Raw genomic sequence first — 16,320 nt, 5'->3', positions numbered from 1 at the left:
TTAAAGTGTTGCAATCCCTTCCATCCATATTAATAAAAAGTCATGTCATTATATACAAAAAAGGTCTTCATGCCCTATGTGGACAAGGACATTAGCCATTGAAGTTTTGGAATCCTTTTGCATCCATATTATTCATAATACAAGTTCAGAAAATAAAAAAAAAGTCAACCTAATACAAATGTTTGTACTTGCTTACACTCTAGGCCTCCAACTCCGGGTATGTCCTATGTCTATTTAGAGTCTCAACGACATCCATTTCAGTCAACATTGGTTGATGAATAAACATATTCTCATTTTGGTTGAGGCCAAGAACCCTCAAGTACACAAAGTATAGGTGTTTGCATGCAAGATATGGCTTCCTCTTTTTAATCCTTCCCATGAAATCTAGACAAGTGCATGTTAGATGGCCTTTGACATGTATATCATAAACACCAACTTCTATGCCTTCCCCAAAAGTTTCTATAGTAAAAACCTCACGTTGTTTAGACTCAATCACCATTTCCTATGTTACCCTTACTTTCATTTCAAGATCTCTTTTAATTCGTGTTGCTGCTTGATTTGAGATGTTAGCCCTGTATCTCATGTGTCGCCCCTCTCGAGATGTGACATTTGCCGATGTTTCCTCCTTTCGAATCTCCTGGCTCACTCCTTGTATTGTAGAGGACGATATATTTCCTTCCACTTTTTTCATTTGCAAATTGAAACCTACAAGAAGCAATGCATCGACCTCATCTTTTGAGAGTTTGGTACCCTCTACCACCACAGGCCAAACTAAAGGGACTTTGTGTGGATGATGATCAATGTTCTTATCAATGGCCCATGTGTGCATTACATCTGTGTTGCAAAACCACATCATCTAACTAGTCTTCCCAACCACATGAGACCTTGTTGAAAAAAACAAGGGAGCAGGTGCCCCCTTTGCACATCCCACAAGTGTTTGCCCACATTTTCCCATCCTTCCTAAATGCCCCAGACATTTGACCTTACTATTTTCTGGAGTCCTCCTAATTGCCCAGAAGGTTTGATGTATTAGTGCGTCCACCACACTAGTATATGTGGATTCACTAATTGGTTTTCTATCTGGAATATGCACATTGAACTCTATCCTATGGCTTGCATCATCCTCCGCATCAATGATTACAAAAGATTTCCTCTTACGCCTTGTTGACTCTTGATCACCACTTAAAGGAGTTGGTGACTTGTACATGGGAATACCTGCTGTGCAGTGCTGCTTTTCATAGTCCATATGACTTGTGCTGGACACTAGTGGTAGAATTTGCCCTTTCAACAAGATTCTCAAGACTAGGCCCTGCTCCAATGTGTTTGCCAAGGCTGTAAGAATTCTGTTTTGTACTTTGCAAGAGCGCATTGGCCATGTTTGTAACACAAGCATCATATAGTGATATTCTTTCCTTGAAACCCTCCCCGGCTAGCCAAATTCCATGCTTGGATTCTGATAAGCTTGAGCGTGGTGTGCATGCTTGATCACTACTCTTCTCTACCTGCAATAATTACTCAAATAAGCCAATGACGATAATTTCTTTGCAGGTTATGTTTCCAAAAACCCAAACTTAACAACAAGAGATAGGGGTAGTAGTCATATAGAAATCATTATATTGCCCCAATGGGCACAATACAAATTTCCCACCAACTAAACCATACGTCCATAGTAGGTATGTCTCGATCACTCACATTTCCACTTCGCCACCATTGTCGGATGACACGAGCTTGCGCCTTGTGCTACTATTTTTGTCGTTGCCATTCACCATTGCTCACATATGTTCTTGTGTACACCTTGGACTTCTTTCACAACATACTTTGTGGTATGAAGGTTGAGGTTTTGTGCCCAATGGAACAAGCATGACTGTTCTCGACCCTTCATCTCTAGCCCTTCATTGTATACTTCTCTTATGGCATTTCATTTTGCTTGGGCCTCATCTGCCATGAAGCCAAAAAATCGGCCTTCTCAAATCCGTGTCACCATGACATTATTCAAGCATTCCCAAAATAAGACTTTGGAGGTCTTTTCCTCCTCTTTCATTTCACATGTAGCTACTAAAAGAAGGTCATGCAAGCTACCACACAAAAACAACAAAAAAAGTGATGACATGATGTACATTTAATGCTACTATAGTGTTTTCATAAATGAATTCCTTGCTACCTCGAATCGTACACATGGCATACCATTGTCACCAATCTAAAATGCAATGTGTGTGGTCAAATTGTATCCAAGCTCTCCTTAGATCACCATTGCTTGAACGCCTCATTCTATTTACAAGATCGACACTTGATGCAGGTCCCTTTGTTGATATCTTGAAGATAAAACATCGATCAGATTCACTCCCTTGGTTTGGAAATATGCTTCCATGAAAGAAATATGCTTCCATGAAAGAAATCATAGGTACAATCTTGAAGATAAAACATCGATCAGATTCACTCCCTTGGCTTGGAAATATGCTTTCATGAAAGAAATCATAGGTACAATCCCTCTGCAACCACAATAAATAATCATAGCCAAAAGACCCGATTGGAGGGCCCTTACGTGCTTGCAATACTGACCTACGAAACCTGCAATATACAATTGGTTAAATAAGCTAAAACTGCCTCTTCAAGTAATTATCAATGCATACTTATTATTTTCAACTAGAGGTCTCCTCCAACACATTGCTAAACTCCTTTTCTCCAAGCTTCTCTACATGGCCCCCTTCCCTTACCAATGATGTCAGAACCAATTCTTTGGCTACACACATTTGCACCCTTCTTGGACCGGCATTCCTATCAACACTATAACAACTTTTTCTACCATTTCTCTTTTATTATCTAATAATTTCTTCGATGTTCTTGCCTGCATAGTGTGTGAATGATTGCCCATGTGTATCATTAACCGAGTGAGGGTCTCATCACTAGGCATGACATAATACACATAACAACCACATGATCCCTTGCATGTAGCTGGCTTCTTGTAATAGTGGCAAACGATCTTCCCATTATGTATGGCTGGGAGGCCCACTATGCAAGTCCTCTTCATGCATCCTTTGAAACAACTATCATTGCTAATTCCTGTGTTTAAATACCAGGGACAATTTGTATTTGGGAAGTCCATTATGATGATACAATGGCTAATCCTGCACACTCCTTGAAAGGAAATATTTGAAGTGGCTGGCTTTGTCCAAATATGACCATCTAACTTGTGGTCCATCCCTGCCATTGTTGAACCAGATCCCTTTATGTTTGGAAACTCAAATATCACATCTCCATAAAACCTCGAAAGCTCTTCAACTTGTACAACTCGTTGAATTTGCTGCACAAGCTTTGTCAAAGTGTTGTCCTTCTTCATTGTAAGCAAGAAATCCATAGTACTCTTACTATTATGATGAGAAAGTGATCTTGTTTGAGGAACCTCTGTTCATAAAGGGAACTGCATCAACAAACTATGAGGGACTTTCAAGATCCACAAACACCTGACTACACATGGGTGTATAACATTCTGAAGTGAATGTCATCTCATACAAGAGAGAAAGTGACCCCTCAAGGATATAGAGGTCATTACCCTCCATATCTTGATGTGGAATAAGGCTCACATGATTTTCCTCATCTTCTCTATGAATGATGGCATCTAAGGACTTGAACTCCTTGGGATAAGATTTTTTAATCAAAAAGTCCTTGCTAACAATACCTTTTCCATTTCACAATGGAACATACATGTCAGCATCAGTAAACTAGGGGAATAGTAGCTTGGCTTGCATGAAGAAAGAGAGAGAGAGAGAGAGAGAGAGAGAGAGAGAGAGAGAGAGAGAGAGAGAGAGAGAGAGGATGGGATGGCAAGGGAGAGATAATCCAAGAAACTTAAATATTTAAATTAAAAAATTTAGGGTTAGGTTTAGGTTTAGGGTTAGGGTTACATTTAGGGTTATAATTAGGGATTAAAATGTGCTTAAATATACAATTAATAAAATAATTATTAGGAGGCACAAAAAATAATTGCATGGTTATGTATTTATACAACCTACAATTCTCTTCTGTTTATAGATGACTATACAAAGTAAAACAGCCACTTATGTCCTATGTCTATTTAGAGCCTCAACGACATCCATTTCAGTCAACATTGGTTGATGAATAAACATATTCTCATTTTGGCTGAGGCCAAGAACCCTCAAGTACACAAAGTATAGGTGCTTGCATGCAAGATATGGCTTCCTCTTTTTAATCCTTCCCATGAAATCTAGACAAGTGCATGTTAGATGGCCTTTGACATGTATATCATAAACACCAACTTCTATGCCTTCCCCAGAAGTTTCTATAGTAAAAACCTCACGTTGTTTAGACTCAATCACCATTTCTTGTGTTACCCTTGCTTTCATTTAAGGATCTCTTTTAATTCGTGTTGCTACTTGCTTTGAGATGTTAGCCCTATATCTCATATGTCGCCCCTCTCGAGATGTGACATTTGCTGATGTTTCCTCCTTTTGAATCTCCCAGCTCACTCCTTGTATTGTAGAGGAGGATATCTTTCCTTCCACTTTCTTCATTTGCAAATTGAAACCTGCAAGAAGCAATGCATCGACCTCATCTTTTGAGAGTTTGGTACCCTCTGCCCCACAGGCCAAACTAAAGGGACTTTGTGTGGATGATTATCAATGTTCTTATCAATGGCCCATGTGTGCATTACATATGTGTTGCAAAACCACATCAGCTAACTAGTCTTCCCAACCACATGAGACCTTGTTGAAAAAAACAAGGGAGCAGGTGCCCCCTTTGCACATCCCACAAAAGTTTGCCCACATTTTCCCATCCTTCCTAAATGCCCCAGACATTTGACCTTACTATTTTCTGGAGTCCTCCTAATTGCCCAGAAGGTTTGATGTATTAGTGCATCCACCACACTAGTATATGTGGATTGACTACCACGAGCACTTGTCTCTTCATCTAAGAAATGAATCTTTCTTGGAAATATGCTTCCATGAAAGAAATCATAGGTACAATCCCTCTGCAACTACAATAAATAATCATAGCCAAAAGACCCGATTGGAGGACCCTTACGTGCTTGCAGTACTGACCTACGAAACCTGCAATATACAATTGGTTAAATAAGCTAAAACGGCCTCTTCAAGTAAATATCAATGCATTCTTATTATTTTCAACTAGAGGTCCAAGGTCCTCCAACACATTGCTAAACTCCTTTTCTCCAAGCTTCTCTACATGGCCCCCTTCTTGGACCGGCATTCCTATCAACACTAACAACTTTTTCCACCATTTCTCTTTTATTATCTAATAATTTCTTCGATGTTCCTGCCTGCACAGTGTGTGAATGATTGTCCACGTGTATCATTAACCGAGTGAGGGTCTCATCACTAGGCATGACATAATACACATAACAACCACATGATCCCTTGCATGTAGCTGGCTGTTTGTAATAGTGGCAAACGATCTTTCCATTATGTATGGCTGGGAGGCCCACTATGCAAGTCCTCTTCATGCATCCTTTGAAACAACTATCATTGCTAATGCCAGTGTTGAAATACCAGGGACAATTTGTATTTGGGAAGTCCATTATGATGATACAATGGCTAATCCTGCTGCACACTCCTTGAAAGGAAACATTTGAAGTGGCTGGCTTTGTCCAAATATGACCATCTAACTTGTGGTCCATCCCTGCCATTGTTGAACCAGATCCCTTTATGTTTGCAAACTCAAATATCACATCTCCATAAAACCTCGAAAGCTCTCCAACTTTGTACAATTCGTTGAATTTACTGCACAATCTTTGTCAAAGTGTTGTCCTTCTTCATTGTAAGCAAGAAATCCATAGTACTCTTACTATTGTGATGAGAAAGTGATCCTGTCTGAGGAACCTCTGTTCGTAAGGGAACTGCATCAATAAACTATGAGGGACTTTCAAGATCCACAAACACCTGACTACACATGGGTGGGGTTTATGATTGCGGTAAGGGAAGAGTTGACCATCTTCTTGTTTTCTTTGATAATTGTGCTGAGCTTGTCCTCCACCTTCACGAGCTCCTCTTTAACTCCGGTCTTGGGCCATGACTTTTCGCAGTACTTCCCACAGCCAATGGACTGGAAGTTAATCCATGACACCTGCGCGCAGCGCGAAACAGCAGTAGCAGGGGGGGTGTCAAGCCATGTAGAGAAAAGAGAAGAGTTTCAGCAGAGAGAGAGTTATGTTGCTACCTTGGGGGCCTGAGGAAGGGTGGGTGGGAATAGGGAGGCAGAGGGGTGGCGGGCCAGCCCAGGCGAGGCGGCCGAACAACGGAGAGAGAGAGAGAGAGAGAGAGAGAGAGAGAGAGAGAGAGAGAGAGAGAGAGAGAGAGAGAGAGAGAGAGAGAGAGAGAGAGAGAGAGAGAGAGAGAGAGAGAGAGAGAGAGAGAGAGGATAAGTCCACAATGATGCCGCCATGCGAGCCATGAGCATGAGAGGCTCACAAGTGAGCTAGATGATTAGGGTTTTTAAATTAGGGTTTTCAATCATAATTATTTTTATTAATCCTTATTAATTGTAAATTAGGGTTCTTAATCATTATTTTTTTATTAATCCTAATTACTTTTAAATTAGGATTTTTAATCATTATTAATCCTTATTATTCTTTATAAATATAGAGCAAACCTCCATTCCATTGTAGCCTCCTTTCCAAACCCTCCCCCTTGCCAGGTTCTCTCTCTCTCTCTCTCTCTCTCTCTCTCCCTTCCTTCCTTCGTAATTTTTTTTTTGATCATCATGGTGTTTTGTCTTTTAAGAGCCTAACAAGTGTTGTTGTGTGTGTTGTGCCTTCACATTAGCCTTTACATGAGGGTAGAAGATGGCTCCTAAAACTCCTTCTAAGAGGGCTCATACACAACATGATGTGGTGGATATCTCTCAACCAAAAGGATCCAAAAGCACCAAAGTGCCTTGTGGGAGTGAGGAAGCCGCTCCAATAGTCACACCTGCAGTGGATAGTCATGTTGGTGGCTCAATGACCCCCCAAAGCTCTAGAAAAAGGCTAGTTCGTGAAGACCCACCAACACAAGATGTGCCTTCTTTGCTAGATGAGTTTGGTTGGTTGGTGACTACATAACTATTGCAAGATTGGTTGTCCAAGCATTTTGTGGACAAGGAAGAAAGGCTACCTGATTCCAATTTGGAAATTTGTAGACAAGTTTATACATATAAAACCTTAGGGTTTGCATGCATTGAGATACGAGGAGCTTGAATGAGGAAGAATATTTGTTGGCTCCTGGTTTGAAAGAATTTTTGGATTTTAACTCTACTAGCAGATTCATTTGTTTTAGAACCTCGTTGTATTAATTTTTTGAGTTGGACTTCATTATGAAACAAATCATATTACAACTTCATCTTTAAGTCTCAATTTATTCTTGTTTATGACTATGGTTAGGGCTGGTTTTAGAACCTCGTTGGCTCCTGGTTTGAAAGAATTTTTGGATTTTAACTCTACTAGCAGATTCATTTGTTTTAGAACCTCGTTGTATGAATTTTTTGAGTTGTACTTCATTATGAAACAAATCATATTACAACTTCATCTTTAAGTCTCAATTTATTCTTGTTTATGACTATGGTTAGGGCTGTGTTTTAGGGCCTTTTACTCCTAACACACACACTCTCATGCACACACGGGTGCATGCACACGCGCGTGCACACATACACACGCATGCGCGCGCGCACACACACACACACACACACACACACACACACACACACACACACACACACATTGTAAACCTCCAAGTCACCATGAAAGTGATATTATTGTTTTCCTCCAGGTTTAACAATAGTTATCTATTGACCATATAACAAACACAAAATAAGGGGATGGATTGGAGATAGAGGAAAGACTATAGTTAGGTTTACATAGTGCTCGCTCCTAAAACTTTTCTAATTAAGAATGAATGGGACTAACACAAGGCTAATACCCACTGTAGTTCATGTAAAGAGCCCTAATCCATGAATAAGATGTGGCTAAATAAGATTAACAAGAGCAAAGCCCTAAAACTTTTTTAATTAAGAATGAATGGGACTAACACAAGGCTAATACCCACTGTAGTTCATGTAAAGAGCCCTAATCCATGAATAAGATGTGGCTTAATAAGATTAACACGAGCAAAGCCCTAATAACACAAGACTAAGACAAGAGCCCAAAAGTTGAGCTAAACAAGTGTTCATTCCATTCTGTGATGCCTTTTATACAAATACCTAGGGGGCTAGGTATACCTCCTCCTTTTTGTAACCCTAAGCTATCATAAACCCACACTTGGACACCATACCATGGCTCCTTTTCATCCACACAAGGCCCAAAGAGAGCATTGGCTCTTCCAAGGATGAAACTAGATGGAGGATGGAAGATTCTAATTATGACTTAAATTAAGGACCTAATAAGAATCATGCATCATTTTACTTCCACCATCTACAATTCTGCCTAGAGGCTACATGCACTAAGCAACTTTAACTTTTTCATCTTGCTTAATGTGAACTTAAGTTCATTCTTTAAAAAAGTCTTATAAATTATTTCCACTAGCTTATTTGAAATCTTTCTTGGTGATTATTTTTGTTATAAGAAATTTTTAAAAATCAACGCATGCACATGAATGCATCCTTAGATTAGAAGAATCACCCATCCACTCATTGGTACTCAATCATCAGAGGCGTCATGGCAATCCTATGCATGGTAAAAATCCCATACACTCAATCACATGTAGCAAGGCACTCTTATACACACCAAAAATCCAAACATACCATAAGTGTATCTTGCCATATCATTGGGCCCTAAAAAGATCCATTTATTTACATACACTTAAGGATCTATCTATTGATGATATATCAATCTTAACTAGTATGGATATGGTTGAGATGTTGGCATGATAGCTCTAAGCTTATGTCATTCACTACAACAGAATGAGAGTGTAGCAGTGAAAATAGCAGCGCTTTTATAACTAGAAGGGTAGGGAGATGTTGGGCTATTTTTGCTGCTAAAAAACCTGCTATTTTCACTGCAAACAGGTTCACTGCTATTTTTGTTGTTCAGCACAACAAAAGTACTGCATAGTAAAAAAAAGTTGGGCCAGATTGGAGAGTCTGCACAAGACTCCCCAGTCTTCCTTAGCATTTTTTTAAAATTAAAATAGAGTCATAGTTTTATGGCGCAAACATAAACATGAAAAACACATAGATTGGGAAGAATGCAAGTGAGTTTATTATATTTCACGAAGTGTCGGGCCTTTGGCCATATATACAAAAAAGATATCAATGAAGAGGTGGTTAATCTGAATCCTCATCGGAATCCAAGTGCTCATTATCATCGTCTTCATCCTCCTCTTCACTTCCTTTTACCTCTTCATGCTCATAATCTTCCTCTTCCTCTTCCTCTTCATCCTACATACACGCCATCAAGCGCAAGGTAAGTATAGGGAAATAAGATACAATTAAATATAGATAAGAGAAGGGTTGTTTCACTACTTACCTTGTCTGCTTGAGTCCCCAAAACGAACTCGTCCAAGTGTACGCCTTGCGTACGCATCCACGCCCACAATTGTGAACAGGGAGCTCTGTAGCCATAGTCATACTCCTCCTTTCTTGGGTCATGCCTAACAACCTCCCTCTACAAAAAATAATTAAGAAAATATATAATTAGTTAAAAAAATAATATAGTATAAAACAAAATAAGAGAGGAGAAGAAATGACCAGTAAAATAGGTACTTATACGAAATGAGAAATGGAGGACTTTCCTCCCAAGCGGAAGTGTGATTCCCCTCGCTTCCGTAGTTGGGAAGCACTCGCCACTGCTTGTTGTTGAAAAGCATGTGGGTGCTTTCTCACGAAGCTGTTTGCGTGTTTCCACTCCTCGTGTGCATGTAAACGCTGGGCTTTTCCAAATTATTATTTGTCGTTCTCTTGATGTTTGCTTTCCTATTAGAGAGAAAAATCTTGATTCTTCTCTTCATCCACTCCTCTGAGAAGCAAAGGCCCCCGTGTGTGGAATAGGGAACTCTGACTTAAGCACATCAATGACATATTTCTTTGAAAGCTTGTCTTGTGCTTTTCACTTTTTGAAGAAGTTCATGAACTCCAGGTTAGCAAGAACATACATGCAGTTGATGACTTTCTTCCCTCGTGCATCCATCACCACCATTGACATCCACGTTGTATGGTAGGGTGCGTGGATTAAATGGTGGAATAGGTCTCTTGGGGGTTGGCTCATAAAATGAGCAGATAGAGAGCCCCGCTGTCGGGGAGACACATCGGGAGACCTAGTGCTACTATTGCCAAAGCAAAAGTAGCCTACTCCCCCTTGCTAGCATGTGTACTAGGCCCCCCAAACTCCTTGCTACATCATCATCATGGTGAAGATAGGGAGAAGGGGTGGGTCTAATCGAGGTAGATGGTGTATGCTCATCAGAGCCGTACCATGATGGGCTTGTCCCACTTGGACCCACACCACTCAGACCTACGCCTATCAAAGGCATGGTCTTCCCTCCCGCCGACTGGCCAAGTGGGGTAGATTTTCCCCTTGGCATATCGACTGGCCCGATGGTAATCCCGCCTTCATATAAGATTAAACAATAAGACTTATAGAATGCATAAAAGTTTAACTTTATGTAAGTGAAAAGGTTTGATGGAACCATACCTGTGTCTGAGCAAATTGAGACCAATCTTGTTACCCATATCGTTTGTTTATAAAAGATAGTAGATTTTCCACATCTGGTTCTTACAATGGGTCGATCAAAATTTCCTATACATACATGCATAAGAGTCAATTGCTTGAAGCATAAAACATAAAGGCTTTATGCATAGAGCCTTATATATAAGGCTCTATGCATAGAGCCTTATATATAAAGCTCTATGCATAGAGCCTACACATAGAGTCTTATACATAGAGCCTATGCTGCATAAGACTCTATGTGTAGGCTCTATGCATAGAGCCTACACATAGAGTCTTATACATAGAGCCTTATGCTGCATAAAGCCTACGCATAGAGCCTTATGCATGGAGCTATGCATATATGCATAAATCTCTATGCATATAGCCTTATGCATAGAGCTATGCATAGATCCTTATGCATAAATCTGTACACATAGAGCCTTATGCATAAATTCTATGCATAGAGCTTGCAAGAGCCTATGCATAGAGGTAAACCTAAGCTAAACCTAAACCTAGAACCCAAGGGTGCAATAAAGGAAAAACATGTTGTAAGCAATCAAAAGAAGAAGCTTACCGCTCTTATGTGAATCCAAAAGAGAGGATTAGTGCAAGAGCTGAAAAACAAAAGAGAGAACAACACAAGATTTCTCTAATAGAAGAATGCTTAAATCTTAAACAAAAAAGACAACATGTAATATTAGAACATTGTTGAGACCTTCTACAATACTGCTTAGACAAACAGGGTGGACAGTGGCCCTTTTGGACGATAGCTTCTGATGGCTTTTGACATGCTCCCCACTATTAAAGCCAAAGGCAAACATGGTGGACAGTGGCCCTTTTGGATGATAGCTTCTGATGGCTTTTGACACGCTCCCCACTATTAAAGCCAAAGGCAATTTCTCTTTTACAAGAGAAGGATAGTGAAAATATTAAGGGCTCCCCTCCACTATAACCAAAGGCAATTTCTCTTTTACAAGAGAAGGATAGTGAAAATATTAAGGGCTCCCCCTCCACTATAACCACCTACTCGCGGATAACCACTCCTAACTTGACTTAATCGGCATTCTAGATGGCCTACAATAATGTCCCATATCTCTATGCATAAGCCTAAACCATAAACCCGGCACCCAAGGGTGCAATAAACATGAGGTTGCATGAATAAGAGAACTTACCTCAACAATGTCAAGCCAAAGGAGAGGAGAACTACACAAGAATGCTCTAATAGACGAATGCTTAAAGCTTAAACAAATGAGGCAACATGTGACATTAGAACATTGTTGAGACCTTCTACAATACTGCTAAGACAAGCAGGGTGGATAGTGCCCCTTCTGGGGATGATAGCTTCTGCGGAATTTCCACACACTTCCCACTATTAAAGCTAAAGGCAACTTCTATTTTAAAAGATAAGGATAGTGAAAAGATCAAGGGCTCCCCCTCCACTATAACCAGCTACTCGCGGATAACCACTCCTAACTTGACTACTTAACTAGCATTCTAGATTGCCTACAATAATCCCCTATATCTCTATACATAAGCCTAAACCCTAAACCCTAAACCCCTATATCTCTATACATAAGCCTAAACCCTAAACCCGGCACCCAAGGGTACAATAAATGTGGGTTTGCATAAATAAGAGAGCTTACCTCAACAATGTCAGTCGAAGGAGAGGACAACAATACAAGACCTACAAAACATAACATGAGAAAAGTGATTAGTTACACATTTAAACTCCATGCATGCATAGCACTACACATTAAGCTTATGTATAAGAGATTAAGACATAAGCCTTATGAATAAGCCTATTTCATAAGGGCTTATGCGTAAAGCCTATGCATACGTCCTATGCATTATAAGCCTATTGCATAAGGGCTTATGTATAAAGCCTATGCATAAGGCCGATGCATGCATAAGCCTATGAACAAGGCTTATGCATAAGTTGCATAAGGGCTTATGCATAAAGCCTATTGCATAAGGGCTTAGGCATAAGGCTTATGCATAATCCGATTACATAAAGGCTTATGCATAATCCTATTACATAAAGGCTTATGCATAAAGCCTATGCATAAGCCTACTACATAAGGGCTTATGCATAACCATAAGCCCTAAACACTAAAGCCTTAAGCATAAGGCTTATGCATAAGCATAGGGCTTATGCAGAATCCTTAAGCATAGGGCTTATGCATAAGCCTTATGCATAATGCCCTTATGCACATAAGCCTTAAGCCTTAAGCATAGCCATAAGCATAACCATAAGCATAAGGCTTATGCATAAGCATAGGGCTTCTTCACTCTTCTTCACTCTTTTTTTAAGAATTGCTTGTTAGTAATCCAAAGTGACTATCACATAGCCTGTAAACATTTAGTAGCATATCAACCATAATCTTACCAACCATGCCAATGACATAAGTGTAGAGCTATCATGCTAACATCTCAACCATATTCACACTAGTTGAGATTGATACATCATCAATAGATGGATCCTTTGGAGCCCAACAACATAGCAAGATGTAAATAAATGGATCTTTTTAGAGCCCAATGATATGGCAAGATGCACTTATGTATGTATGAGAGTGCCTTGCGGCATGTGATTGAGTGTATGAGATTTTTACCATGCATAGGTCTGCCAAGACGACTGTGATTGAGTGAGTACCAATGAGTAGATGGGTGTTTCTTCTAATCTGAATATGCATTCATGTGATGTTTTAAAAGTTAAAAAAATGCTCACCAAAGAAGATTTCAAATGAGCTAGTGGTAATAATTTATAGGCCTTTTTTAAATAATGAACTTAAGTTCACATTGTAAAAGTAAAAGTTGCTTGGCCTAGACAACTTACCTGGAATAGAACGTGTTTATGTTCTAAAGTCTTATGTTTTTTTAAAGAATGAATTTAAGTTTACGTTAAGCAAGATGAAATAGTAAAAGTTACTTGGCCTAGACAACTTACTTGGAATAATATGTGAATAGAAATTATATTTTTGTGTTCTAAAGTCTTATGTTTTCTTTTTGTATGCATATACATATATGTACAAGAATGTAATGCATGACGCTTTGCAAGACTATGCCTTTGATCAAGAAATCATAAGCGACTTTTAGACTCTTATGCTAATGCCTAGTTTGGTGACTTATCTATCATGTAAAAATACTTAAATAATGAAAATGAAAATTGGTAGAACTATGCTAGTGGTCAAAAAACCAAGTAGCGACTCTTAAGCAAGACTATACTACTAATCAAAGAACCAGTTGGTGACAACACTTGGACTCTTATGTGTGCCATTTTTAAGCAAATCGATGGATAGACTGGACTTACTCACACATACGTTTTTATAGAATGTTATCACTGTAGGTGCCAGAGTTCCAAGGAGTATTTGTTCTTCGAAAGCTCTCTACAAATATTGGAATTCTGTGTCCATAATTGTTTCAAAGTCACAGTGCATGTATCCTAGCAAAATCGTAGATGGTGGAAGTAGAAGGTTGCATGATCCTTATTAGGTCCTTCATTTAAGTCATAATTAAAATCTTCCATCCTCTTTCTTGTTTCGTCCTTCATTTGGTTCCCTTTATCGGTAAGTGGCATTGAGTGCCTATTTTTCAAGTCTCCTAGTGCTCGAGAGGCCTAGAAAATCCCGCTCTTCCCCATGCCATCATGCCCAAACATCTCTATTGGTAATGAAATTTTGCAAGTATTGGGGGAGGAGGGGTGTGGCAACATGCTTGAAAAGTTTCATCACCCCACGGACGATGTTCAAGTGCTACTCGACCATTTGGATAATGTCCGAATGGTCAAGTGGCACATAGAACTTTGTTGTTACTTTTTAAGTCTCCTAGTGCTTAAGAGGCCTAGAAAAATCCTCTCTTCCTTATGCCATCATACCCAGACATCTCTATTGGTGATGAAATTTTGTGTAAGGTTCCCCCGTTCCAAAATAGGGGAAACACTTAAGATAGTCCACTAAGTCTTATCTTGGAGAAAATTTCCTACTCATTGACACCTTGACCATGCAGAGATTCAAGGATACGATTCATAGGTAAGACCTAGTTCTATCCCGCAGGGGAAGCGTGGTCTTCTAAAAATCCAATCACCCATAGGGTAATTGATCATAATTTGGGCAACTACGAGTCTTGATTCCTAGAGACAATGCTTTTTTCCTCATCTATGCAAGGCACAACCACTAGCCTAGTCTTCTAGAATAGAATTGCCTGAGAACCTATTTATCTAGCATAGGGCTTTCACTTAATATGTTGGAAAGCTACCCGACTAATCGGGTCCACCCGTCCGTAGGATGGTGCCGTCGGGGCATTCCATCCTCCCACTTTCCACCCTACTCATGCGTCAATTTATTTTCTAATTAATCCTACCGCACTGTTTGACATAAATAAACATGTTCCTTAATTAAGGCCTTAAAACAGCCCTTTGCCATAGTACAATAATGCCAAAGATAAGATTTATAAAAAAAGTTTATATATGAATCAATTCCATACAAGCTAAATCGGCTCTCTTATTCTTTTCCTTTATACTGCCGATGATCTAGAATTCGGCCTTTCAGCCTCTACATGCTGGGCAAAACCCTACGGGACCATACACCTCATCGTCGTGGCCGCTTGGCGAGAGGACTCAAGCCGGCCTGTCTCCCTCTCAGGCTCCGTCGCTCGATCCTCCCACCCCTCTGAGGGATGTCTACACACAAGGGTGAGCTAATTCACCTCACTAGCCTGGGTCCTCAGAGGGATGTCTACACACAAGGGTGAGCTAATTCACCTCACTAGCCTGGGCCCTCAGAACTAGGCAGCATCACAATCACTCGCCTCAATCGGCGAACCTCATTCTCCCAATGGTATGAGGGATACCGTGGGCCAACTCCCAGCCTTACTAACGTCTCCGCCGTCCGGCTATACAAGCACAAGAACAGGGCAGCGTCAAGGTAGGGAGAGTTGTACCTGTACCTTAATTTAACCAAGATAACAATCCATTTATGCAACTAAACCATAGGACTAGAATCCATGTTACCTTCTTAAGACAACAATCCTTTTCACAAAGATTTTAGCATTTCAACTTGAGATGTGATAAGACATTCTTTATTAAGGCATATGCTGTTGTTTAAAAGAATACAAACTTTAACTAGTAAATCAATCAAATAGATCACTATTAACAATTAATAGAGAAGCTGGGGCCATACCTCAACCCCTAAGAATGATATATAATTGAAAAAAAATATATATAAATATATCTTATAGAAATTTATCGTTTATCTTTGTCTTTGCTCGTTAATAAGAGTTTCAGAACTTGATAGATGAGAATAGAGAGTCTTCTAATACCTTCTCTTATGAATTGAAATCGTTCGATCATTCCCAAGATTTATCTCCTCTTACTCGTACTCTAACTTTTCTCTCTTTCGAAGGTCTATGGCAAAATAGCCTTCTCTTGCAGGGCTATGGCATACTATTCTGTCTTTAAAATAGAAGCTATGGAGTTTTTGGTCTCTTTCTCCGAAAGACCATAGAAATCTAACCTTCTCTTCTAAGAGATTAGATAAGAATGAAGGGATATATACATCTCAAGCTCTAGGATTACCTTGATGCTACTTGCTGCCTTCTTACAGTTTTCCCTGTGTAGAGACCCTGACAGAAGCAGCGAATTGTTTTGGCCATAACTCTCTGATAAGAACTCAGAATAT

Source organism: Cibotium barometz, chromosome 20, assembly GCF_041138505.1.
Source record: "Cibotium barometz isolate CiBa-2024 chromosome 20, ASM4113850v1, whole genome shotgun sequence".
Classification (NCBI taxonomy): domain Eukaryota; kingdom Viridiplantae; phylum Streptophyta; class Polypodiopsida; order Cyatheales; family Cibotiaceae; genus Cibotium; species Cibotium barometz.
The sequence above is the reverse complement of the archived record's forward strand: the minus strand, read 5'-3'. Positions refer to the sequence as shown.